General features: G+C 38.5%; 1 protein-coding gene and 1 pseudogene across 17 annotated transcripts in view; one reads left to right on the top strand and one right to left on the bottom strand.

The window, feature by feature from the left end:
- The window catches only part of FHIT (fragile histidine triad diadenosine triphosphatase), a 1,470,392-nt gene that overhangs the window by 943,187 nt on the left and 499,267 nt on the right, over positions 1–27,938 (bottom strand). The gene's annotated exons all lie outside the window — the stretch shown is intronic.
- Positions 21,419–24,125, top strand: LOC308623866 (ganglioside GM2 activator-like; annotated as a pseudogene). The gene is made up of 2 exons: positions 21,419–21,798; positions 22,059–24,125. The product of its transcript is annotated as a ganglioside GM2 activator-like (transcript).

Below are 27,938 nucleotides of genomic sequence, written 5' to 3'. Positions count from 1 at the left end.
AGCCAGAGGGGAGTGGCAGGACATAATTAAAGTGATGAAGGAGAAAAGCCTGCAACCAAGATTACTCTACCCAGCAAGGATCTCATTCAGATTTGCTGGAGAAATTAAAACGTTTACAGACAAGCAAAAGCTGAGAGAGTTCAGCACCACCAAACCAGCTTTACAACAAATGCTAAAGGAACTTCTCTAGGCAAGAAACACAACAGAAGGAAAAGACCTACAATAACAAACCCAAAACAATTAAGAAAATGGGAATAGGAACATACATATCGATAATTACCGTAAATGTTAATGGATTAAATGCTCCGACCAAAAGACACAGACTGGCTGAATGGATACAAAAACAAGACCCATATATATGCTGTCTACAAGAGACCCACCTCAGACCTAGAGACACATATAGACTGAAAGTAAGGGGATGGAAAAAGATATTCCATGCAAATGGAAACCAAAAGAAAGCTGGAGTAGCAATTCTCATATCAGACAAAATAGACTTTAAAATAAAGACTACTAGAAGAGACAAAGAAGGACACTACACAATGATCAAGGGATCGATCCAAGAAGAAGATATAACAATTGTAAATATTTATGCACCCAACATAGGAGCACCTCAATACATAAGGCAAATACTAACAGCCATAAAAGGAGAAATCGACAGTAACACAATCATAGTAGGGGACTTTAACACCCCACTTTCACCAATGGACAGATCATCCAAAATGAAAATAAATAAGGAAACACAAGCTTTAAATGATACATTAAACAAGATGGACTTAATTGATATTTATAGGACATTCCATCCAAAAACAACAAAATACACATTTTTCTCAAGTGCTCATGGAACATCCTCCAGGATAGACCATATCTTGGGTCACAAATCAAGCCTTGGTAAATTTAAGAAAATTGAAATTGTATCAAGTATCTTTTCCGACCACAATGCTATGAGACTAGATATCAATTACAGGAAAAGAGCTGTAAAAAATACAAACACATGGAGGCTAAACAATACACTACTTAATAACGAAGTGATCACTGAAGAAATCAAAGAGGAAATTAAAAAATACCTAGAAACAAATGACAATGGAGACATGACGACCCAAAACCTACAGGATGCAGCAAAAGCAGTTCTAAGAGGGAAGTTTATAGCAATACAATCCCACCTTAAGAAACAGGAAACATCTCGAATAAACAACCTAACCTTGCACCTAAAGCAATTAGAGAAAGAACAAAAACATCCCAAAGTTAGCAGAAGGAAAGAAATCATAAAAATCAGATCAGAAATAAATGAAAAAGAAATGAAGGAAACGATAGCAAAGATCAATAAAACTAAAAGCTGGTTCTTTGAGAAGATAAACAAAATTGATAAACCATTAGCCAGACTCATCAAGAGAAAAAGGGAGAAGACTCAAATCAATAGAATTAGAAATGAAAAAGGAGAAGTAACAACTGACACTGCAGAAATACAAAAGATCATGAGAGATTACTATAAGCAACTCTATGCCAATAAAATAGACAACCTGGAAGAAATGGACAAATTCTTAGAAATGCACAACCTGCCAAGACTGAATCAGGAAGAAATAGAAAATATGAACAGACCAATCACAAGCACTGAAATTGAAACTGTGATAAAAAATCTTCCAACAAACAAAAGCCCAGGACCAGATGGCTTCACAGGCGAATTCTATCAAGCATTTAGAGAAGAGCTAACACCTATCCTTCTCCAACTCTTCCAAAATATAGCAGAGGGAGGAACACTCCCAAACTCATTCTACGAGGCCACCATCACCTTGATACCAAAACCAGACAAAGACGTCACAAAGAAAGAAAACTACAGGCCAATATCACTGATGAACATAGATGCAAAAATCCTCAACAAAATACTAGCAAACAGAATCCAACAGCACATTCAAAGGATCATACACCATGATCAAGTGGGGTTTATTCCAGGAATGCAAGGATTCTTCAATATACGCAAATCAATCAACGTGATACACCATATTAACAAATTGAAGGAGAAAAAACATATGATCATCTCAATAGATGCAGAGAAAGCTTTCGACAAAATTCAACTCCCATTTATGATAAAAACCCTGCAGAAAGTAGGCATAGAGGGAACTTTGCTCAACATAATAAAGGCCATATATGACAAACCCACAGCCAGCATCGTCCTCAATGGTGAAAAACTGAAACCATTTCCACTAAGATCAGGAACAACACAAGGTTGCCCACTCTCGCCAGCCTTATTCAACATAGTTTTGGAAGTTTTAGCCACAGCAATCAGAGAAGAAAAGGAAATAAAAGGAATCCAAATTGGAAAAGAAGAAGTAAAGCTGTCACTGTTTGCAGATGACATGATACTATACATAGAGAATCCTAAAGATGCTACCAGAAAACTACTAGAGCTAATCAATGAATTTGGTAAAGTAGCAGGATACAAAATTAATGCACAGAAATCTCTGGCATTCCTATATACTAATGATGAAAAATCTGAAAGTGAAATCAAGGAAACACTCCCATTTACCATTGCAACAAAAAGAATAAAATATCTAGGAATAAACCTACCTAAGGAGACAAAAGACCTGTATGCAGAAAATTATAAGACACTGATGAAAGAAATTAAAGATGATACAAATAGATGGAGAGATGTACCATGTTCTTGGATTGGAAGAATCAACATTGTGAAAATGACTCTACTACCCAAAGCAATCTACAGATTCAATGCAATCCCTATCAAACTACCACTGACATTTTTCACAGAACTAGAACAAAAAATTTCACAATTTGTATGGAAACACAAAAGACCCCGAATAGCCAAAGCAATCTTGAGAACGAAAAATGGAGCTGGAGGAATCAGGCTCCCTGACTTCAGACTATACTACAAAGCTACAGTAATCAAGACAGTATGGTACTGGCACAAAAACAGAAAGATAGATCAATGGAACAGGATAGAAAGCCCAGAGATAAACCCACGGACATATGGTCACCTTATCTTTGATAAAGGAGGCAGGAATGTACAGTGGAGAAAGGACAGTCTCTTCAATAAATGGTGCTGGGAAAACTGGATAGGGACATGTAAAAGTATGAGATTAGATCACTCCCTAACACCATACACAAAAATAAGCTCAAAATGGATTAAAGACCTAAATGTAAGGCCAGACACTATCAAACTCTTAGAGGAAAACATAGGCAGAACACTCTATGACATAAATCACAGCAAGATCCTTTTTGACCCACCTCCTAAGAGAAATGGAAATAAAAACAAAAATAAACACATGGGACCTAATGAAACTTCAAAGCTTTTGCACAGCAAAGGAAACGATAAACAAGACGAAAAGACAACCCTCAGAATGGGAGAAAATATTTGCAAATGAAGCAACTGACAAAGGATTAATCTCCAAAATTTATAAGCAGCTTATGCAGCTCAATAACAAAAAAAACAAACAACCCAATCCAAAAATGGGCAGAAGACCTAAATAGACATTTCTCCAAAGAAGATATACAGACTGCCAACAAACACATGAAAGTATGCTCTACATCTTTACTCATTAGAGAAATGCAAATCAAAACTACAATGAGATATCATCTCACACCAGTCAGAATGGCCATCATCAAAAAATCTAGAAACAATAAATGCTGGAGAGGGTGTGGAAAAAAGGGAACACTCTTGCACTGCTGGTGGGAATGTGAATTGGTACAGCCACTATGGAGAACGGTATGGAGGTTCCTTAAAAAACTACAAATAGAACTACCATATGACCCAGCAATCCCACTACTGGGCATATACCCTGAGAAAACCATAATTCAAAAAGAGACATGTACCAAAATGTTCATAGCAGCCCTATTTACAATAGCCCGGAGATGGAAACAACCTAAGTGTCCATCATCGGATGAAAGGGTAAAGAAGATGTGGCACATATATACAATGGAATATTACTCAGCCATAAAAAGAAATGAAATTGAGCTATTTGTAATGAGTTGGATGGACCTAGAGTCTGTCATACAGAGTGAAGTAAGTCAGAAAGAGAAAGACAAATACTGTATGCTGACACATATATATGGAATTTAAGAAAAAAAAATGTCATGAAGAACATAGGGGTAAGACAGGAATAAAGACACAGACCTACTAGAGAATGGACTTGAGGATATGGGGAGGGGGAAGGGTAAGCTGTGACAAAGTGAAAGAGCGGCATGGACATATATACAATACCAAACGTAAGGTAGATAGCTAGTGGGAAGCAGCCGCATAGCACAGGGAGATCAGCTTGGTGTTTTGTGACCGCCTGGAGGGGTGGGATAGGGAGGGTGGGAGGGAGACGCAAAAGGGAGGGGATATGGGAACATATGTATATGTATAACTGATTAAATTTGTTATAAAAAATAAAAAATAAAAAAATAAAAGTGGTACAAAATATCTTTTTAGAGCTATCTATATTAGGTTTTGATGTAAAGTTATCCTAGATTTGTACAATCACTTGAGGCCCCTTCTTTCGTTCTCTATAGTCTTAATTGTTTGATAACCATAGGGAGTATATGTTTTTAAAGCTTAGACTTAATTTAGCTGTAAAACTATTTGGGCCTGGTGCCTTTTTTAGTGGTATATCTTTAACAATCTTCTACTTTCTTCTATGATTATTATTATTAAAATTTTTTCCTTTTCTTACATGAATATTGTTATTGTATACGTTCTTAAAGAATCACTATTTCTAGATTTTCAAATGAATGGCTATAGAATTTTTTCAAAAAATCTAACGATATCAGCATCTTTTGACAGAGTTGACCAAGAACCTAAGAGAGTACATACCCCTTTCCTCCCACACCACTACATGTGGACTGAATCAAAAGAGGACAATCCTCAAAGAAAGAAAAGAACCACTACTCAGTCAAGAGCAGACAAGTAGCTCTTATCCCTGGTTAGAACCACTAAAGAAACCCATAGGGAATGTCTTCAACTGAATCATCAGGATTGTGTCACAATAAGACCTAGATGGCTGGTCCTCAAGTCATTTGGTACTCTTCTGGAGTCTTAAAAGATCTATGCAGAAAAATTCTTGACATTTCCATTGAGCTACAATAAAGCTTTCATTTTTTGAAACACTTGACAAAAACTTTTTTTAAAAGAATCACTCTTCCCTTATACCTGCACACATTTTAAAATATCTTCAATATTTCTAAGAAACAATTTTCTTTACAACTCAGACTTTCTACTAATATTCTTTTATTCATAGCAGATGGAGGAAATTAGAGTAACATATTTGCTCTAAAATCATTAGTGTTGCATCAGCACTTCCAATCTAAATGGCATTTCAAGGGGTTATTGTTACGTGGATCAAGAGTTTGCTCTAGGCACAAAGAGACATTAAAAACAACTATGGGGCTTCCCTGGTGGCACAGTGGTTGAGAGTCTGCCTGCCGACGCAGGGGACACGGGTTCGTACCCCGGTCCAGGAAGATCCCACATGCCGCAGAACGGCTGGGCCCGTGAGCCATGGCCGCTGAGCCTGCGCGTCCGGAGCCTGTGCTCCGCAACGGGAGGGGCCACAACAGTGAGAGGCTCTCGTACCGCAAAAAAAAAAAAAAAAGAAAAAAAAATAACTATGAAACTTTTTTTGCAATTAGCTTTTGCATCTTAATGTCTTCAACATCAATCCAACAGGATTTTAAACACAAATCAAATGGGAGAACAGAGTGGTCCAATTCAGTCACGGGTCTACTGGCTAGTCCTCTGATAAATCACTATAGCTACTTTTCAAAAAAAGTGTCCTCAAAACTGACCATCAACTCATCAACTGCTTGTTGATGGGTTGTCTGGAAGACTGGGAATATATTATCTTTCAGATACCAGCTTTTGCCTTTACCTTACCTTTAGATACTTTACCTTTACCTTTCAGATACTTTAGCCTCCTGAAATACCTAAAAGTAGGTGCTGAGATTCAAATGACTGCTACTCTATCTAAGAGTGAAACAGTCCCTGGCTTACGAATGAACCATTCCATGAGTGTTTCTTTAATACATACTGTATTAATCCCACCGTGGAAAATTTTTTTAGGATTAATATACTACACACCTGGAAAAATGCAGTCTTGTGTATACATAAGAACAATCACAGAAAATGATACAGGATAGCAACAGTGATAGTTTATATTTCTACAGTGCATTACAATTTTCAAACTACTTTCATGATACTTTTTGTATTTTATCCTCATAGTAAGTCTATAATGAATGCAGGATAAAAGAGGAAGTAGACATAAACATAGAACTCTAGAGATGAAAGAGACATTAAAGACCATCAATAACCCTCTTTTACAGATCAGAAAATGGAGACCAGAGTGAAATGAGGACCTTTGCCCTCTTGCACAGCCAGGCTGAAAGGCTAATAAAGTGAAGACTGGTCACCACAAGGGTTACAAGAAAAGAGTTACAAAAATAAGAGAGAAAGAGAAACATGATGGGAGCAAATGTATTAATGTATTTTGTTTCCTAAAAAGCAATTCTATTGAACTAAAGTTTGAAATTCAATGTTGGTCTCTAAGGACCACTTGGCTATGGTGTTTTTGTACCATTACTAGATCCCTCAGAGAGAAATAAAATTTTGAAATCCATAGTTTCCAGTAAATATGTGCAAGCCTTTGAAGAACATATTCATGTAGCTGTAAATAGTATATACACATATACACAAAAACTTAAAATTCAGTACATAACTATAGAAAGGAGTCTAAACATTCTACAGTTTAATTAAGAAGCTATTCATGCATTTCCTGCACATTCACCCTCAATCTATCCTCTACTCTCCCATCCCAGCAAGTCCTAGTTAATTATTTTAATAGTGTGGCCTCTGTTATACAATAAGGTTTGAAAATAATCTTTCCTTTAAAGGAGAATATATTAGAAGTATATTTTTTCTGTTACATAATTCTCAAAAATATATCTCAACAATGCATGGCCAGGCCCTAATATCTTTTATTCAAAAGACAATAGCCATTTTCCACAATTCAGTCCAGAATAGTTTTTAAAATCTGCATCTGGGATATCATCATAATTCTAAGAGGCTGCACTATAGAAAAAAGCTCAAAAGCAAAAACATTAAAAGTGAATTCAATATTTTAAAAAGAAGAAATTCACAGTGGTGTGAAAGATCGTATCAGGGTTAGAGGACAAATCTCTGTGTTAGAATACACACTTATTTACTGTCAGAATGCACAATAATAACTTCCACATTTTTAAAATGCTTTTTGTCACTTTCTAAACGTCTGGGAATAGAGAATATAAAACACACTGTCTGACGCACCATGGGAAGTTTTATGATTCTCCTCAAAAAAAGGAATAACAAATATCTCTATTTCCATTCCGATCTGCACAATATATTCTTGCATCCCATTTGCTCTGATTCATTTACATTTTGCTGAATTCTGTTTTTGTCCATTTTCATCATTCAAAATATATAAAAAAATCAACAACAAAAAGCCCTCAAAAGATGCTTTCAGGTGAAATCACAAAGAAAATAAGTACATGAATTAGTGAAGCAATATCCAAGTGTATACTAATGTGGCAGTTACATCTTTTCTCATCTTGTCCGAGAATTAATTGCACTGCTGAAATTAGATATCCAGCCTGCTCCATGCAGACAGAAGCCCAAGCCGGAAGCAAACTCTGAATAACAACACTGCCTTCTGATTCTTTTCACATGGCTACATTTTTGACATTTCCTTCAATATTCTACCCAACTGCAGCATGACTATGACAAAAGATTAAGGTAGGCATGACTGGCACATCTGTGGTGAGTGGCAGGGAATGGAAACAGGTGACAAGTCCCTTTAGTGGCTCCAAAAAGCCCATAGGCATTCTGCAAACCTTTTGCATACATGCTCTAAGGAAAGACTATAAAAGGTAGAAACAGTGATGACAATTTTAATCACTTGACAGACAATGCTATGATCTACTATAACTTTATAATGATAAAGTCTCTAAGACATGGGAGACTGACAGGAATACATTCTCTCTCTACCTCTCAGTCTCTTTAGATGTTTATATGAGGATTTTATAGATGGACAGAGATGACCTTAATGTAGTATTTAATCTATCCAAGGATGAATTATAAATGGCTAAATTTGACAACAGTGGGATTTTCTTGGTTATTTTTAATTTGACTCAAATCACTTCTCTGGTTTCTGGAACTTTCTCCCAGACCCTGGTAGCTGTCAGGTGTCAGTAATCAGAGTTTGCCCATCTGTAGTCAGTGTGGCCTAAAGTTCAGCCTACAATGTAGCAATTACAGTCAAGTCTCTTCTGGAAATGCCAATTACTGCTCTCTTTGCCTTCCCGGTTGAATGTCTCCTAATGTAAGAATGACATAACATTTTTACCCTATCTCACTGGAAAATATTATTTAAAATAGCACCCATAGTTGGCAAGAGTGCAGGGAAAGAAGCGTGCCCAAAGATGATGGTGGGGATGTAAACTGGAACAACCTTTTTGGAAAACAATCTGATTATACATATCATGATGTTTTTATCCTACTATATTCACTGATATTATCTGGGGGACATTATCCCATATCTTCAAATATTCTTCAAAGCCAGACTTTTAATGTCTGTATGGCATTTTATTATGTGAATATACTATAGTTTTTCATTTATTCCACATTTGTCAACTGTTAGTTGTTTTCAATTTTGGTTATTATAAATAATGCTATAGAGAGCATCTTTATACATACATTTTTTAATTGCATTCTGTTTATTCCTTAGTATAGATACCTAGAAGTGGAAATACAGCCATTACCAAGCTTTACCTTCAAATAATTTTGTCCTAGCAACTAAGGAATTGTTATCAGCAAACCAATTCCTAAACTAGAATTCCAGTAGATCATCGTTTACTAGGAGAAATATATTTGCTAAAACTGATTTTGTTTATTTCCGCAGCCTTGATAATGGGCAATTCCTCTGAGGAAACCAAATCAGATAGCATGTATGACTGAGTAACCATTGACTCAAAAAGGACAAATCAGGTCCTACCAAATTCATTTCAAGCAAAGGCACAGCCTGCTGCTAAGTTAACTGTCTTTTGTCCTAGAGCAAAAATCCTCTTCCCAAGTCCACTAATGTAACCCAGGAACACATTCTTACCATCACTGGTTTGCATGAATTTGCCTGTCTTTTGAAGTCAAATAACCAACCTGAGCTTATAAAACTGAAAAGCCAGAATGTTGTGAAACATTCTATAGCTGCCAAACCCTACCCCTCAGATGGTGTGACTAGAGAAGTTACTGTCTGGAGGCTGTTTTAAAGGAAAATGTGATTGACTCTTAAATTAAAACTCCAGATTTTAGAAGTCAATGAATAATGACATACCACTTTTTAACCTATCATATTGGAAAGTATTTAAAATGATAACAATGTTGGCAAGGAATAAATATTTTCACCTTCAAATGAGTTTCAGGAAGAGTGAGAGCCGAACGAAGTTCAAGTTGAAATTTTAATGTGCTATTATGAACCGTGACTCTCCATAAGGGGCTGTAGCTATTAGCATTTCGAAACTTAACTACCAAACTCTTCTTGTTTTATGTTACCTTTTGTATTTGGCTGCTGGGTTTCTGTTGAGCATCTCAAGGGAGAACATTCTGCAGAATACCTTTAGTAAATGTTTCCCTAGGCCAGCAGTTGAAAACATTTTGGTCTCAAGATCCATTCACACTCTCAAAAACTGTTAAAGGCCCCAAAGAGCTTTTGCTCATGTAGGTTATATTTATGGATATTTACTGCATTAGAAATTAAATGACCACATTTCAAAATACTGTTAATTCATTTTAAAATAACAATAATAAACATATTATATGTTAACCTATATAACATATTTTCTAAAATGAAAAAACTAGTGAGAAGAGTGGCATTGTCTCAGAGTTTTGAAAATCTTTTTATTGTTTGGCTTAATAGAAAGCTGGTAGATTTTCATATTTGCTTCTGCATTATGTCATGATCAACTGTTTTGGATTGAAGTATGTCAAGAAAATCTGGAATATTTTTTTTTAATTGAAGCATAGTTGATTTACAGTATTATATAAGTTTCAGGTGTACAAAATAGTGGTTCTAAATTTTTATAGATTATACTCCATTTACAGTTATTATAAAATATTGGCTATATTCCTTGTGCTGCACAATATGTTCTTGTAGTTTATTTATTTTATACATGGTAGTCTGTACCTCTTAATCCCCTGCCACTACCTTGCCAAACCCCCTTTCCCCAGGAGGAGTATTTTAATAGCCTTTTCAAATAAGTGTGGATGTTTTTCTTTAACACTGCATGAAAATTTGACAAATGGTAGTTTCTTTAATAGTTAGTTGCAGTGTGCAATCTGAAACGGTATCAATAAACTTTTAGTGCTCTATTATGTGAAAATCCATGGTCTCTGTTGCACTTTGAATGGATCCTTTCCCCATGCAAAAATTTGTAAAAGCATGCATTGCTCTAGTCAAATTTATTGGCTCACTGAATTATGCAGATCTTCCAAATATTGACACATTTCATTACATGATACCAAAAAAGAATCACGTTTGTTAATATCACCATCAATTACATCAGAAAAGTCTTTAAGTACTGGGAAGCTGTCAAGTTCATGGTGGCAGATACAAGTTTTCCAAAATTCTAATTTTTGCTTGAAAGCTTGAATTTGATCATTGGCAACAAATGCTGTCCAATGGCTTAAAGTGACAGGCTCACTTTACTCAGTTTTGAGAAAATGTCTGTCAAATATCGAAGTCTGAGTAACCATATTTCAACTGTCAATCGTTCTTTCAAGTAAAAAATAATGTTCCATATAAAAGCAACAAGTTCAGCTTACAATTCAGTCATACAAGTGCTTTTTCCTCAAACAACTATACTTCATTATACAGCAGCAATGCTTCATGTATGCTTCCTATATCAGCACACAGGATGCTAAAAAGAGATGTGTTTTTGAGAATAAAAACCTAATTAAATTAATACTCTTTACTGTTTCATCAAGGATATTTTAGATGAAGTTGGCTTATTATTTTTTTTAACCGTAAGTCACTGTGGTAAAAAATAAAAGACTAAAAGTACACTTTGGTGCCACTGCCTTTATTCACGCTACACTTTTACCCACCACTGCTTTTGCACCATCAGTGTGAATGTCAACATAGCAAGAAAGAAAAACAACATCACAGTATTATGGCAATATAGTTTTGACCTTGCAGGTATCCTAAAAATGTCTCAGGGTCCTCAGGGGTCCATGAATCACACTTTGAGAAGTGCTATTCTAGACTTAAAATCTGGATCTGACAAAAAACAATTAGTTGGGGACAAAGGGAAATTCTCGTCACCATGTTATATCTCATTCCCTGGGCATGTTAATTCATGAGTGGCTGGTGGCAGATCCACATTTTCTTGCAATGTTCACTATCTGGTCCTTAGCATTGAAAGTCTCTTGATTTCCTCTCAGGATCATGCTCACGTGTGCAGCAACAATGCTATTCCATAGAGTCAAGGTCAAAGAGAACCTATTTGACTGCTAACAGGCAAAGACCCTGTGCTTCTCTTGGCTCCAGACCCAGAAGTAGCATGATGAATGCTGTGACTTATCTACAGCAAAGATGTACAAGAAGATACTTGGTGACTCTGGTCTGTCTGCAGCTTGGGAGTGCCAGAGCCTCTATGGAAACATGGGATCTCTCTAACAAAAAAGGCATGGCCAACCTAAGTTAATCTGCATGAATCTTTATCTGAATGGGTAGTTTTCATTTGTTTTCATTCTTAGTTTGGTATTATATCTCACCATGTATGTTATTCCACCAACATCTTAAAAACTTATTTAGCCAGAATTTTCTGGTTTCATATGAATGCTAACTATACATAGTCTGGTATTGTTTTTTTAGAAAAAGGTTTTCTTCATCTTATGCAAGATCCTTAGCTCCTTCAGGCAAAAAGACAAATTTAGTTTATTTCCTTTTTCTTTTAAATTTTGTAAATTTTATTTTATTTATTTATTTTTGGCTGCGTTGGGTCTTCATTGATGCACACGGGCTTTCTCTAGTTGCGGCGAGCAGGGTCTACTCTTCATTGAAGTGCATGTGCTTCTCATTGTGGTGGCTTTTCTTGTTGTGGAGCACAGGCTCTAAGTGCATGGGCTTCAGTGGTTGTGGTGTATGGGCTCAGTAGTTGTGGCGCACAGGCTTAGTTGCTCTGTGGCTTGTGGGATCTTCCCGGACCGGGGCTCAAACCCGTGTCTCCTGCGTTGGCAGGCAGATTCTTAACCACTGCGCCACCATGGAAGTACCTCGTTTACCTTCAAAGTAGCAAATTAACTCAGATTGTTTAAAACTATTTAAGTATCATGTTATATACTTAACATAAAAAAATAGCTCAATGTAAATGTCATGTCTGGCAATGATCCTATTCTGAATCTTTTACATGAAATAGAGTGGGAAGGAAGATTATAGGGCTGCCAGAACAGAATTAAACATGTGGAAACAAAGAAAAGAAACAAAAGCACAATTTGCCCTTTCCAGACAACAGGGAAACATGCAAATAAGTCAGTGACTTTCCTTCCAGCTAACCACTAAAGTAGGGACATGTAGTTTTAACAGCTGTGAGGGCACCTGGCTTAAATAAAAGCAAAGTAAAAATGAGGTTATGCTGTTGTCTTAGATGCCAAAACTCCAAATCTGCCAGTCACTCAAGAAAAGAACGCAGGCCCAGGCAACTGATATTGATGCATTCAAAGACTGTCGCTGTCTGTGAGGACAGACCAGCATTTCATAATCTCCAGCAGACAGAACAACTGTTGAATGGAAAGTCAAGAGTTGGGAGGGAGAAAAGAGTTGGTGGTAATTCCAAGGTCAAATTAGTTTGGAAAACCACTGAGTAATACAGAGTTAAACAAATTCTTTTATTCTGGGACTTCTCAGAGCCCTTCTGTGCCTTATACCTTTCCAAGAAGGAGATAAAGCATACAGCATTTTCCAAATTTTTGACACTTCTTTATTTCATTTAGTTTCTTATTAGCCTAGCAGTCCCTGGGACGCAGGCAGGAAATAATGATACTGATATCCAGCAGTTAAGTCAAATATTCAGGTATATACCTGAACTGTAGTACAAGAATCTAGATGCCATAGAAATGATGAACACATGCCCACCAGCCAGCCCCACTACATCAAGGTCCCTTAACCTCTCTCCATCGGCTTCTTCAGCTCTGAAAGAAAGATGATGATTAGTAAAGTGCCTTGGGATGATTGGGCAGGAAACACTAAATAAGAGCCAATTATTGCCCTCATTACAGAGTAGATGATCTAATAAACCATCCCTATTACTTACAAAGTTCAGAGTGTTACTTCGTTTTTTTTCTTTAACTGCACTTCAATTTGACCTAAGAGATCTACGCTAAAAAGAACAAACAAAATACTCATAGGAAATACATCCAGAAACTGTAATACAAGCTTTCTGATTGGACCCTTCTCTGCTTACACATTTTCAGTGGCTGTCAATTGCCTACAGATGAAATCTAAATTTCTTAGCCTGGTGTACAACCTCCCCAGGTTGTCTCCAACTGACTTTTTATACCAACAGCTCCACCCTTCAGGAGCCATAGAGTTTATGATTAAGATCATGGGCTTTGGCAGTGGGCAAATATGGTTAAGAGTGAAGGCTCCATTCTACCACATCCTGAGTAAATTTTTTCACTTCCCTAAGCCCCTGATTCTCAAAGTGTGGTCCATGGACCAGCAGCTTCAGCATTATTTGGAGCTTATTAGGCAGAATCACAGGCCTCGTTGCAGACCTACTGAGTCAGAATCTGCATTTTAAGAAGATCATCAGGTGATCCCTATACACATTAACATTTGAGAAGCACCACTCTAATTCTCATCAGCTCATCTGAAAATTGGGGGTAATAATAGTAAATAATAGTAAAGTTGGAGATTGCAGACATTTTCCTCCCCTTTGAATCCGAAGGATTTTATCATCTAAATACCATTCAAGTATGCCCACCTCTCTTTCCCTTCATTATCTTAGGCCAAGTCATTCTCATTTCTGTCCAGATCTATAGCAATGTCCATCCAAGTCATCACAATGCATGCTCTCTTGCTTCTCTCTTATCTGTTTCTTTATTGCAAACAGAGAGATCTTCTAAGAAATGCAAATAAAATCAGAGCTTCCATTTGGTTTCAAAATAAAGGCCAAAAGCCTTTACCAGACCTGTCCACCTCTACATCTTATCTTGTCTCATGTTCCTCCCAGCTTCCTCTGCTCCAGAAGTACTGTTTTGTTGTTGTTGTTTTCTGTTCCTTGAACTAGCCATCCTCCTTTCTAACACGGTACATTTGCAAAAGCCATCCTCCCTGCCTGCAGTGCCTTCCCTCTCCTCTTTGCCTGGTTAACTTCTCCTCAGTCTTTAAATGTCAGCTCAAATGTCATTAACCCTGCAAGTATTCCCTGACCCTCCTCCTCAATAACCAACACACTGCCTGGCCCACTGCTTACGCCCCATATTTGTTGAATAAATAAATGTATGAATTGATGAATGGTCAATCATGTGGTTATTGTGATAAACAGATGGATTGATAACTGTAAAACATTTAGCACAATGCCTGGTAGAGAGCAAGAGCACAGTGCTGGACCAGTTGTTATGTATTTTGAAAATGAGTCACACTTGATGTGCCTAACAATTAGAATCACCTGGGAAACTTTTAAATCGCTCAAACAGCCAGGCTCTGCCCCTGATCAAATAAAGCAGAATCTTTGGGGGCGGGACCCAGGCACCTGAGGGTCTTTAAAACTTCCAGTGGAGATTCCAGTGTGCTGCCACAGTGGAGAATAACTGCTTTACCCTTTCTCTTACTGTGGCCACCCAGCTTTCCAGAGGAATGCATGCTGAGTGACAAGAAGAGTCCTCATTATTCATGGCATGAGTCCACGCTCACTTCTCCCATGGAAAGGAACAACGGTAAGAATCCATGTAACGAAAGTCCAGCAATTCATTTCCCTTGGGCCCCTTGACAGCATCCAGATGGTGGAAACTCTCCATGTATCACCGAAGCCAAACTGAAACCTTTCTTGGGAAATCCAAGTTGCCTGAACTACTGTTGGGAGGCGACGCAGTAACACGTGAAGATGATTCTGGTCCTTAGGGTTAAGTGTTGATTTAACAATACTCATCAGGATTCCATTTAAAAACCTGTCATAATTGTTTCCTTGAAGCAATTGCTTTATGGGAGCAATTAATTTCAACTGTTACAAAGGTTACACCTCCCGAGTATTCATCCAGGCTATGAGAAATAGGTAGGCTGGGAACCACTTGAACTTACCTTCTCTGTCTCCTTCACTATTGAAACATTTGGAGCACCAGGAGACCAAACTGTACTTTCATAGGCCTTCACTTCCTAATGACCAACCTTCTGTGTATGTAAATATAAATTTAAGTTCAGATACATTATACTATGTTTCTCACTGATTTTGAACTTTTCAAAATGTGATGTAAGCAATGAGAAGTATCCAAAGAACCTTTATCTCTTTTAAGGCCTTACACACACACACACACACACACACACACACACACACTCACACTGAACCAAAATGCCTTACTCTGCTGGGGTCTCAAACAATCTGAGCATCATTTAAAATTAAAACCTACCCAGTCAGAGCTGATACTAAGCCAACACAAAGACTACAGAATTATTATAAAAGACACAGGATTGCTCTCTGGAAATAATATCTCAGTGGGCTAAATTCCCTCTCCTCCTGTTTTTCCATGCTGGTAAATTGCAAAAAAAAAAAAAAAAAAAAAAGAAAAGAAAGAAAGAAAAAAGAAAAAGCATGATTCATGAATATAAATTTTTCTTGGCTTTTTAAATCATACACTGGCATATTCTTCCTCGAACCTCAGCCAAATAAGAACACACAGATAATGACAATTTTACAATAAGTGGTTCCAGGATGCAGGCTTTTCAAGATTCTCATATGAAAGGCACTATAAAAAAGAGCATTATTATTGTTATTATTTCAGGCACCCAGAAAAACCATAGTCAATGATTAGCCATAACAATTAAACTAACAATAATACATCTGGAATAAGCTCCATGGTAATATGTACTTCATGCTTAATAGTTCAAATTAATTCAATCTGATGGCGTTAGACGCACGAGTTAGGAGCTGGAGAGCACCAAAATTCACATTAGCTTCCACTTCGAAAGACATTATGAAAAGCAAAGGAAGGAAATAAGGCTATAAACAGCAGTGTTAGTAAATAGGAAGGACTCATAGATGATACGGTCAGGAATAACTCTCAGCTATTAAGAATTCAGCAATGGAAACATGAAGGCTGGTATTTCTATCCTCACACATTCCTTCAGAGTCAGCAACTGGGCAACCCATCTAAAGGAACAGATCTGAAACCCTAAAGTCAAGGCCATTTTATTCAGAGAAGGAGGTGCCTTCTTTCCCCTGCCCATGGCACCCTTTATCAACAGATGCAGAAGAGAGGAAGAATTTATAATTTTCAGGTCACAGACCTCAAGAAATAAGAAAGGGGAGTGTGGATTTGGGGTGGGCATAAAAGCTGGGGAGTTACTGCCTGGTTACCTTGTCTCACTCCACCCTGTAGATTTATAGGTAACTATCTTAGGCTCTGCTTTCCCCTATAAATATTCTCTAAGACAGAGTTTCTCAACTTTGGCACTGCTGACATTTTGACACAGGTAATTCTTCATTGTGAAGGGCTGTCCTCTGTGCATTAAAGGATGTTTAACAACATCCTTGGCTTCTACCTCATAGATGCTAGTAGCACACCCTCCCCTAATTGTGACAATTGAAAATACCTCTAGACCTGGCCAAATGTCCCCTGGGGGACAAAATTGCACTGGTTGAGAACTGTTACTCTAAAGCTTTAATTCTGGGCAGCCAGGAAGAAAAATGAGTTAAGAGTATAGACCAACCTGTAGACTCTTCTTCCTCAATAAAGATGAGCATGCACTGAGTTGCCAGCTGTGTGCAAGGCAACACTCTTCCCAGGGCACACTGACTCCCCTTCCTAATACTTTTTGCATATATAGGCTTGTTATAGATCTTTTGGAAGCTTAAAACCTGTCATCGTTCTATTAATTGTACAGCAAAGAGTTAACATAGCAGACCTCAGACAGACAGCCTATTCTTAGAAAGGCCTGCTTGCAAGGTTGGCCCCTGGCTGGCATCTGAAAACTTGGGCTGGTAAACAGTTCCCTACACGGATACAAAAGTTTCCCTAAATGATAGGAGTAGCCACTGTTTGTTAATATGCATACAAATAAAGTGGTTTATGCCAAATACCTGCTTTCCTTCTGGGAGTCTGGAATTTGGGGATGTGCTGCACAGACCAGTCCCCAGCAGAAGCCTTATGCAGAGCTTCTAATGAGCTTCCTTGGTAAACAACACTTGATGTCACAGGTCTTTGCTGCATGAATTAATAAGCACATCCCACCTGACTCCACTGGACAAGGACTCTTGTGCCTCATTTCCTTCATACTTCACACCATGCACCTTTTCCCAATGCTGATTTTACTTTGTATCCTTTCACTGTTGGAAACCATAATCACAGGTGTACAACTTCAGAGTCCCATGAGTCCTTCCAGAGAATTAGGAGACCTGGGGGTAGTATTTGGGACCACCAATACAGTCATTCATTCAACAAATATCTTATTGTATGCCTCTATTTCTAGACACAGGATGTATAGCAGAGAATTAAACCAAGTCTTCGTCTTCACAGAACTTTGGTGGTAGTGACCAGGGGAGTATATACTTCAAGCTTCTTCCACAGAAAACAAGCCCTGTAGCATCTCTTTTTTTGTTTGTTTTTTAAACAGCTTTTTCTCAAATATAGTTCACACACTATACAATTAAACCCTCTAAAGTGTATGATTCGATGGTTTCAAGTATATTCACCAAGTTGTGCAACCATCACCACTATCAATTTTAACCATTTAACCATACCTGTTAGCAGTCACTACCTATTTCCTCCCAACCCCCTAGCCCTAGGCAACCACTAAGCTATTGTCTGTCTCTATGGATTTACCTATTCTGGACATTTTATATAAAGAGACAACATGTGGTCTCTTGTGACTGGCTTCTTTCATTTAGCATGTTTTCAAAGCTCATCTATGGTGAAGCATGTTATCAGTACTTCATTTGTTTTTATTGCTGAATAATATCCCATTGTATGAATATACCATGTTTTATTTACCCATTCACCAATTGATGGATACTTGGGTTGTTTCCACTTTTTGTCTGTTACAAATAATGCTGCCATGAACATTTATGTACAAGTTTCTGTGTGCACATATGCTTTCTTTTCCCATGGATAGGTACCTAAGAGTGGAATTGCTGGGTTATATTTATGTTAAACTTTTAAAGAAATTTCCAACTGTTTTCCAAAGCAGCTGCACCATTTTATTTCCCATCAACAGTATATGGGAATAAAAAATGAAAAATAAAAAAAATTTGAAGAAAAAATAAAAAAACAGTGTATGGGAGTTCCAATTTCTGCATATCCTCACTAACCCTTGTTATTATGTGTCTTTTGGATTATAGCCATCCTAGTGCATGTGAGGTGATATCTCGTGGTTTTGATTTGCATTTCCCTGATGACTAATGATGCTGAGAATCTGTTCATGGGCTTATTGTCCATTTGTATATCTTCTTTGGATGAATGTATTTTCACATCCTTTGCTCTTTTTTAATTGGGCTATTTGTCTTTTTGTTATTGAGATGTAAGAGTGATACAAGTCTCTTATGAGATATATGATTTGCAAAAAATGTCTTCCATTCTGTGAATTGTCTTTTTACTATCTTAATGGTGTCATCTGAAGCATAAAAGTTTTAAATCTGTGATGTCCAATTTATCTATTTTTTCTTATGTTGCTGTACTTTTGGCATTATATCTACAAAACCATTGCCTAATCCAAGGTCATGAAGATTTATGCCTCTGTTTTTGTCTGAGTTTTATAGCTTTAGCTCTTCCATTTGGGTCTTTGATCCATCTTGAATTAATTTTTGTATATGATGTAAGGTAGGGGTACAACTTCATTCTTTTGTATGTGGATATCCAGTTGTCCTGTGGCATCTTTTGCATCACCTTTAGAGATGGCTTCCTGTCATTTTTTGCCACACAAAGTATGAAATAGGTACTAGTACACAGAGTCTAGGAATATGACCAACAGCCTGAGGGCCTCTTTAAAGCTTTTGCATTTGGTCTTCTTTTCTGCTTTAGGAATATAATTAATATTCTACTATTTCAGGAAGCAGCACTATTATATCTAGCTGATTAGTACTACTATTATTAACTGATATACTATTAATAATAATAGTAATTAGCAGCTAGTTAGCACTTAGCATGTGCCAGGCACTATGCTTGCATTTAACATGCATTAACTTATGAACATTTCACATGCTTTAACTTATATAATGTTCCCACCAACACCACGAGAAAGGTAGAACACCCTCTCCTAAGGGTGAGGCTCACCAATGTAAAGTAATTTTCCTTAAGTCACAGAACTATCACAAAAAAGAATAACAAATTGAGGGAAGGAACTGCACTGGAAAATGGGGGCCAAGGAATGTTTGATAACAATTTCTAATAGTAAGTAAGCATATATGCAAAATATCCAAAAATAAAAAAGCCAAAATCTAGCACCAATCAGTAACGTTTCCAGTTCTGGTCAGGGGGTTGACAAAAAGGGATGGCCTCCCTTTCTAATCCAACAAAGGGTTAGAAACCGTATCACTCAAAGATATCACTCAAGATTGATCTGATGGCTGAAAAGGTTTTGTCAACACTCCAAAAATTGCATTAGTGACTAGGTGATCGATGAAGTGAATCAATTAGAACTGGATTAGAAATCCAGATATGAAGTGGATTACTTCCAATCTGAGAATTAGGAATTCATTTACCAATGATATAATAGGTAGCATCAATTTTCAAAAATTGAAACCCTGTTCCTGTTTGTCCACAGGGCAAAATGAAGTAAAAATAGCTTTGAAAAGACTGACCCTATAGAGCAACTGGATCTTGGGAACATTTTCCCAGATGTCTGAAACTTTTGCTTTCACTAACTCACTTTGTTCCCTGACTTGGATACCTGGTAGGGAGATTCTGGTCAGTTTTCAGCAGAGAAAATGTGGACAAAGAAGTGAGTTGACTATTCCAAGTTCAAATAGCTTTATAGCAGAGAATCCCACTTTCCTCACTTGAAGTCTAATTCTCTTTCCCTATACCAGCTGAGTCCTTAATAATAAATATGATGACAATAGCTGACACTTACTGAGTCTTACATTACAGAGCCCGCTATCTAAGCACCTGAAAGATGGCAACTAATTTATTTAATCCAAGGGGTGTGTGACAGGGATACTACTACTGTTCCCATTTTGTATAGAAGGGAAAGGAGATGCTAGAAGCTTAGTTGACATGCATAGGAAATGGAGTGAGACCCTGAACCCTGAAGACTTTGTCCTCTTCATAGTGTCTCCATGTGGTTTCAGAATAGAAGCAGTTAGACATATAAGGGTTAAGCCTGGCTAGACCAACTCCAAGTTGAGTCTTTTTTATACTAGGCAAACCGTCTTCAATATACTTATAATAACTTTATAAACAAAATAACATTTTGAAGTTTATTTCCTTGCAACACAGAAACATCACTACATCTCCCCTGGGATTTTCAGCACTGCCTGTTGTGAAACTGGTCTGGGCTTAGCAAGTATTGCTTTATCATTCTTAAATAAAAACCATTATAGAGAGTGCAGAAAACAATTTCCCTTTCAGTTTCCCCACTTATACCCATATTGAGAAAGATGGATCCTTAAAGTGCTGAAGGAAAGCTCACAATACAATAAAACCTCAGCATCAGAAATGTTCCAAGTCCCTCTGCTCTCTCCCCATATTTAGGAAACTAGAATTTAATATAGGGCTCAGCCCTCCAGAGAATCCAGTGTATAGCACTGCTAATACATTTTTATATACTTTAACTGAGATAAACAAGAAAGAGATAGAGAAGCCGGGGCAGCTATGTCAAAGACATAATTACGATAAAACTAATCCAGCTAACAGCAACAGAGGCAGATAGTGACTCTACTGTGATGCTATGTATAGTTTGTATGGTCAGAAAACTATATCAATATAAAATGTGAATGAGACAGGAGTCCCAATATAGGAAGGCAAAGATAACTTACTGTGTGACTCTAGAAAATAAAGTTTATCCAGGAGATCAAGGAGCATTTATCCTATTACTAAAATATCATCCAAATATATTTTATAAATTGAAACCTGGATCAAATCATTTGATTAATGAAAGAGTATTAAAAAGGAGCACACTGGGTCTATAACCAAATAGTCAGGGAAACCTCAATTTTGTTTTCCCTAACAGAGTTTAAACCTTGTGGCAAATCTGTACAATTCTGAAGATAAGTTAAAAATTCTCCCAGCTTGAAATTCATGGCTGTGCTATCGACCATGTCATACTTCTCAGTCTTGACCACAGAAATACCTTGAGTAGTTAACCCGGTGAGGACCCACCCTTTGTGATGAACCCCCTGATGCAGGCTCCTCTCCTCATCTCCCTGGGCTTGCTTCTCGCCGGCCCAGCGGTGCTACACGCATCTTCTCGAACCAGCTCTTCCAGCTCGGTAGCTTTTCCTGGGATAACTGCGATGAGGGGAAGGACCCTGTGGTGATCAACAGCCTGACTGTGGAACCTGACCCCATTGTCATTCCTGGGAACATGACTGTCAGTGCTGAGGTCAGGACCACTGCGTACCTCAAAGATCCTCTGAAGGGTATATGCATACTAGCTATTAAATGAAAGCCGCTCACCACTTGGGTAGGAGAAAAGATGATGAGTCTCCTTTTACAGATAAGGGACACTGAAGCTCAGAGAAGAATGCAACTTGCCCCAGTTCCCCAACCAGGGATTGAACTCGGGCCCATGGCAGTGAAAGCACCAAGTCCTAACCACTGGACTGCCCAGGGAACTCCCCCTGCTTGCTCTTCTGAGCCATATGAAGAAGTAGACTGAGAACAAGGACTGGAAAATCAGCCATGGTGGTACTAACTCTGGAGAAGGAAGTGGCTGGCTTTTGGGTCAAAGTCCCATGTATGGAGCAAGTTGGCAGCTGCACCTACGAGAACTTCTGTAATGTGCTTGAAGTGTTAATTCCCCATGAGAATCCCTGCCCAGAACCCCTGCACACCTATGGGCTTCCCTGTCACTGTCCCTTCAAACAAGGTACCTACTCACTGCCCAAGTCTGACTTCTTCCTGCCTGACCTGGAGCTGCCCAGCTGGCTCAGCAGTGGGAACTACCGCTCGAAGATCATCCTAAGCATCAACGGGAAGCATCTGGGCTGTGTCAAAATCTCCGCCTCCCTAAAGAGCAAATAAGGTGGCACCTGCCACAGCAGAATGAAGGGGATGTGAGGAAGGCATCCTCTTCTTTTGTTGGCCAAGGCCAGATTCTACTCTCTGTCCTTTCTCAAGCCCCCTTCTACAATGATGACACTCCCCCGCTGAAAGTCATTTTATGCCACCTACAGAATTTTTTTTTTTTTTTTTTCGGTGTGCGGGCCTCTCACTGTTGTGGCCTCTCCCGTTGTGGAGCACGGGCTCCGGATGCTGCACAGGATCAGCGGCCATGGCTCACGGGCCTGGCCGTTCCGCGGCATGTGGGATCTTCCCGGACCGGGACACGAGCCCGTGTCCCCTGCATTGGCAGGCGGATTCTCGACCACTGCACCACCAGGGAAGCCCCCACCTACAAAATTTTTAGGTGTGGGCCAGCAGCCCTAACCTAAAGGAGGATGAGCCTGGTGGTTTTTGACAGCCCAGGACATCTACTGGGCTGGCCACTGCATTTTCCTCCTCACCCCCATGGCTTTCTCCCTAAGAGCTCAACTCATTTTCTAAACGGTCAAGGAAGGGGGCTAACACGTTTTGTGACCCCACGTTCAGGCTGACCCAGTCTTGGTCTCCTGAAGTACCTTTATGATTTTTCTCATTGATTTTTTGTGTGCGTCGCTGACCTAAAAGCAGAGTGAGAGTACTAACAGTTTTCATTTTACTCCCACCCCCTTTTACAACGAAGGGTCTGAAGGAGTCGATCTCAGTCTGTTCCTCCATCAACGTCTATGATTTAGTGTTCTTTTCTAGACTTGCCCAGTTAACAGTGGGGCACAGTGTATCCTGGAGAGGCAGGGCATGTGATGGGAGAGATATCTGAGAATGCTCTATGTGTTTAAGACAGTCTGCGAACTCAGGTATCTGCAGGGCAAAGCGCAAGACATCAGTAAGTGATGAGGACCACGACGAACGTGTTGTTTGCGGGCACATCTTCCACTTTTTCCTTTGTATAACATAACCGATCCGAGGCAGCTGCTGCCCAGTCTCGAGCTGGGGGTATAGTCAGGGATGTGGGGACTGGGGTGAGTTGGGAAGGGCAAATCTGGTCCGTAGGGACAGCTGCTATCTAGCTATAGCCAGTGAGTACCACAGGAGAGTATGGGCCCAGCATTGCCAAATATTCTCAATTTCTTTTTCCCTCGAGAAGCCAGAAATCCAGACTTTTATATGAAATCAATTTTTAAATATTGGCAACGAATTATTTTTTTAAATACTGAGCAGGCAGAAGGGGACAAACAGACTTGTCACTGGGGAAATCTGGTTGGCTCATGGGTGGCCAGTTCATGGCCTTGGATATAAGAATATGCATGCCTTGTCCTTTTAACCTTGAGACAACTCCTACAAAAAAAAAAAAAAAAAGAAATACCTTGAGATACATATACATTGCTGAAATACACTATTTCTCAAAATAGACTTTATCTTCAACTCCAGTAACCCTGTCAAAAAAGGAAGGTTACTCCGGTCACTTCATTTTTGGGAAATCCACATTAACTCATTTCTTCAAATGCTCATTAACATTTCTATTAACGATACTTCTGACCCTCCATACCCACTCTTTCAGACAGGTCAATACTAAATTTTTCAGTTTGCCATTTAAGCCTATCCCTCAAGTCTTTGCAGATAAAATATCATAAAAACAATGGTTTCTATTCCAGCTAGATGGGAATTCTCTTCCATTCCCTATACTCTTCTCACTAAACTCTACTTTTTGCTAATCCCAAGAGGCACGGAAACCCAAATGCCTATTGTACTAGAATGTAATGGAAATAAATGAGTAAAGCAATCTAGTTATAAGAAAAATAAACACCAATACACTTGATTGCATAGTAAACACTATTTCCCTGCCCCTTATTTTTTGTCACAGAGACTGGTCAAAATTTATTTTTCATTTTCAAAACTTTGCTAGAGACATAGTAATAAAGAAATAGTCTCAGTAGTGCAAGCAGCGACCAGATGGCAGTTGACCTTTGACCTCAGTGTTCAGAGACATCATGAAGAGGTGGAGACTGGCAAACTATCTGTCTAGATTGGCATTTGCTACTCACCTCCAGCCATTTGTTGCCAACTAGGAATTTAGGCTCCATGTTGTAAGATCTTCCAGTTTTTTATGGAAAGTAAGAAAACCTGCACTTTCTGTGAAATCTCCAGATTTTCTACTATTTTCCAATCTTGCATGAAATCTTCCATTTTTCCAATCTATTCTATTTCTATATTCTAGTGTAGTAGACATCTGGTTTTCTGTTTGCTTTCTGCCAGTGAGCTGATATACTGAGACCTCTGAGTTATACCATCCTTCAGCCAGTAACTTTTAGTCTTTTTCACCACTACCCCCTACTCCAACCACCCATCCTTTCCACCTATCTATGCCCATCACTTCCTTTAAGACTTTACTCGAGAAAATACTTCCTCCGCACAAGTTTCCCTGGATCACTCTACTCTTCCTTCCTCGTGATCAAACTGTTTTATTCCTTCAGCCTTTACACATACACTTTGTGATCCACTTGTAAGCCCTCCAGCTCCTTCTCTAATTCCACCTAGACTACAAATCTCTAAAGCTGAGGACCCTGTCTCCTACCACCTTCACACCCCCTGAGGACTTAGCAGAGTATTATATACCCCACAAGCATTACATGCATACTTTGGGTGAATAAACAGTCTATTTGCCTAATCTTGCTGGGCTAGTAGTTTATATTCTTAGACCTAATACACTTTTGGATCAAAATAGTAAGTCTAAGTCAACTCTCCATAGTTAAGGCACTCTTGAGGATTCAAATACTTAGCTGCACAGGCAAAGCAAAACAGTTTATCCAGGCAATAAAAGAATAAGACATCTATTAAGCTGAATCATCAAGGCAACTGTCCCAGTCCGGCAAATGTTCAAGTTGGAACTTAGTTTCAAGACGTAGCATGGAGAGAAAACATATGATACAAGTGTCATCTCTTTCATGTCCTGAGCTTGTGACAGACATCATTAATTGATCACAGCATTCTTTTCTGCCGAGTCTGAATCCAACTTTAGAAACCTTTTTAACAGCATTCTAAGATGGATCAGTATTCTAGGTGGAGTTGGTATTTGAGTGGAAAACACTAACAAAAGGATAAGATACACATAAATTTTAGGGGTCAAAAAAGAGGAAACATAATATGTAACTTCAGCTGCCTCTCAACTTCTCTATATTTTAGAAGCTGGATAACTTAGAATGGGGAAAGTTAGGTATCTAAAGTTGAAGAGTTTAGTAAGAACTAAAGAAGAAAAATATATTTCTACTTTAATGGCTGTGCCAGTTTACCTTACCTGTTAAATTTTAATCCTGTACAAAGATTTACTCTGTGATGGAACTGCTTTTGTTATGCCTTATAAAACATACTGAAATATATAAAGGGTAAATGACTTCACAGGGATTGCTAGTTTAAATAAATAAATGGCTATATTTATTTATATTTATATTCAAGGGGCTGTTTCATTTCTCAAACACTGAACCAAAACCACTTTTAACAACTCAGACACAAAATGACCAGCATCAAGAATTATGATGAAGGACCTCCCTGGCGGTCCAGTGGTTAAGACTCTACGCTCTCAATGCGGGGGGCACAGGTTCTATCCCTGGTTGGGGAACTAAGATCACACATGGCATGGCCGAAAAAAAAAGAAAAGAATTATGACGAAAAGCCAATTATCTTTAACTACAAGCAAACTTATTAGCATTTATTAAAACAAATGATCTCTCAATACCAGAAAAAATAAATGTGGATAGGTTAATTAATCCTTCACTCCTAAGAGACCAAAAGTTAATTTTCAGAGACTCTGTGCCTTTTAAGCCAAAACCACAGACAATAAGAAACCAGTAAATGATAAATTAAGGTGCAAGCAAAAGACTGAGTAGCACAGTAGACATCTATGAGTTTTGCTTGCCCCAGCATGCATTCCTCATTATACTGGAGTCAGCATCCTACCTTTCCTCTGGGGAACCTCCTCCTTCCAATTCTCAGGCCAGATGGCATGGATGGAGCTAATTTCACACCCTACCACCAAGAGTGGGCCACTGACCAATCAGTGTTTTCCATTTGATGAATGATACAGGGAGCTATTCATTCATTCAAGTCAGTCCAATGATACTCGATCCTGAAATCTGGCCTGGAACTACTGAGAAAGAGAAGTTTGAAAAAAAAACCAAAATCCTGCTGGCATGCTGAGCTGCTAAGATATATACTTTGAGCCTCTGGTGGCCATCTAACCACCACAAAAAGAGACCCTGCCTCTGCATGATACCAACCTGATGGAAGCAGAACTAAAAGATGAGAGAAACAGATTTCTGATGCTATCTTTGAGCAGCTAAATCCAGCCATTCCTGAAGGCAAAGTAGCTCTTAACTTTTCAGATAGGTAGGGCAATAACCCCTTACTTTCATTAAGCCACAGGTAAAGCTGAGTTTCTGTCACTTGCAAATAAAAGAGTCATAACTAAATGCAAATAGCTTATAGTTTATTTCATTATTGGGTGTTGAACCTCTAAGCTTTTGCATCACTGTATTAGAAAACATATTCCAGTACTGACAGGCTATTACCTCGTGCAGCAACCCTCATAAATTCTCATTTCCTCTCAGCACCCTTGTCCTTTTTTTTTTTTTTTTTTTTGCAGTACGCAGGCCTCTCACTGTTGTGGTCTCTCCCGTTGCGGAGCACAGGCTCCGGACGCGCAAGCTCAGCAGCCATGGCTCACGGGCCCAGCCGCTCAGCGGCATGTGGGATCTTCCCGGACCGGGGCACGAATCCATGTCCCCTGCATCAGCAGGCGGACTCTCAACCACTGCACCACCAGGGAAGCCTCTGTCTTCTCATTTATAAATTAGGGATTAAAAAAAAATGGTAGTCCACAGAGAAGATATACAAATGGCCAATAAGCACATGAAAAGACTTTCAACATCATTAGTCAATAGGGAAATGCAAATCAACTCTACAATGAGACACCACTTCACACCTACTTGGATGGCTATAATTAAAAAGACAGACAATAACAAGTAGTTCCTAGGATCTGGAGAAATTTAAAACCTCATCACAACAGTATATTGTCGATGGGAAGGAAAATGGTGCTTTGGAAAACAGTCTGGCAATTCCTCAAAGGTTAAACATAGAGTCATCACATGACCTAGCAATTCAACTCCAGAGGAAAAATATATATATTAAGTGTACACAAAAATTTGTATACAAATGTTCATAGTAGCATTATTCACAATAGCCAAAAAGTGGAAACAACCTAAATGTCCATCTACTTATGAAAAGGTAAACAAAAAGTTGTATATCCATAAAATGGGATATTATTCAGTAATAAACAGAAATGAAGTACTGATACTTGCTACAACATGGATGAACCTTGAAAACATTACACTAAGTAAAAGAAGCCCACCACAGAAGACTACATATTGTCTGATTGCATTTATATGAAATGTCCAGAAGAGGCAAATCCACAGAGACAGATGCCTTGAGAAAGGCTGAGGCAGTGGCAGGGTGGACGGCAGACTCA

The sequence above is a fragment of the Mesoplodon bidens genome (genome assembly GCF_964165515.1).
Source record: "Mesoplodon bidens genome assembly, chromosome: 10".
NCBI lineage: Eukaryota > Metazoa > Chordata > Mammalia > Artiodactyla > Ziphiidae > Mesoplodon > Mesoplodon bidens.
This window is presented reverse-complemented; position numbering and strand designations above follow the sequence as displayed.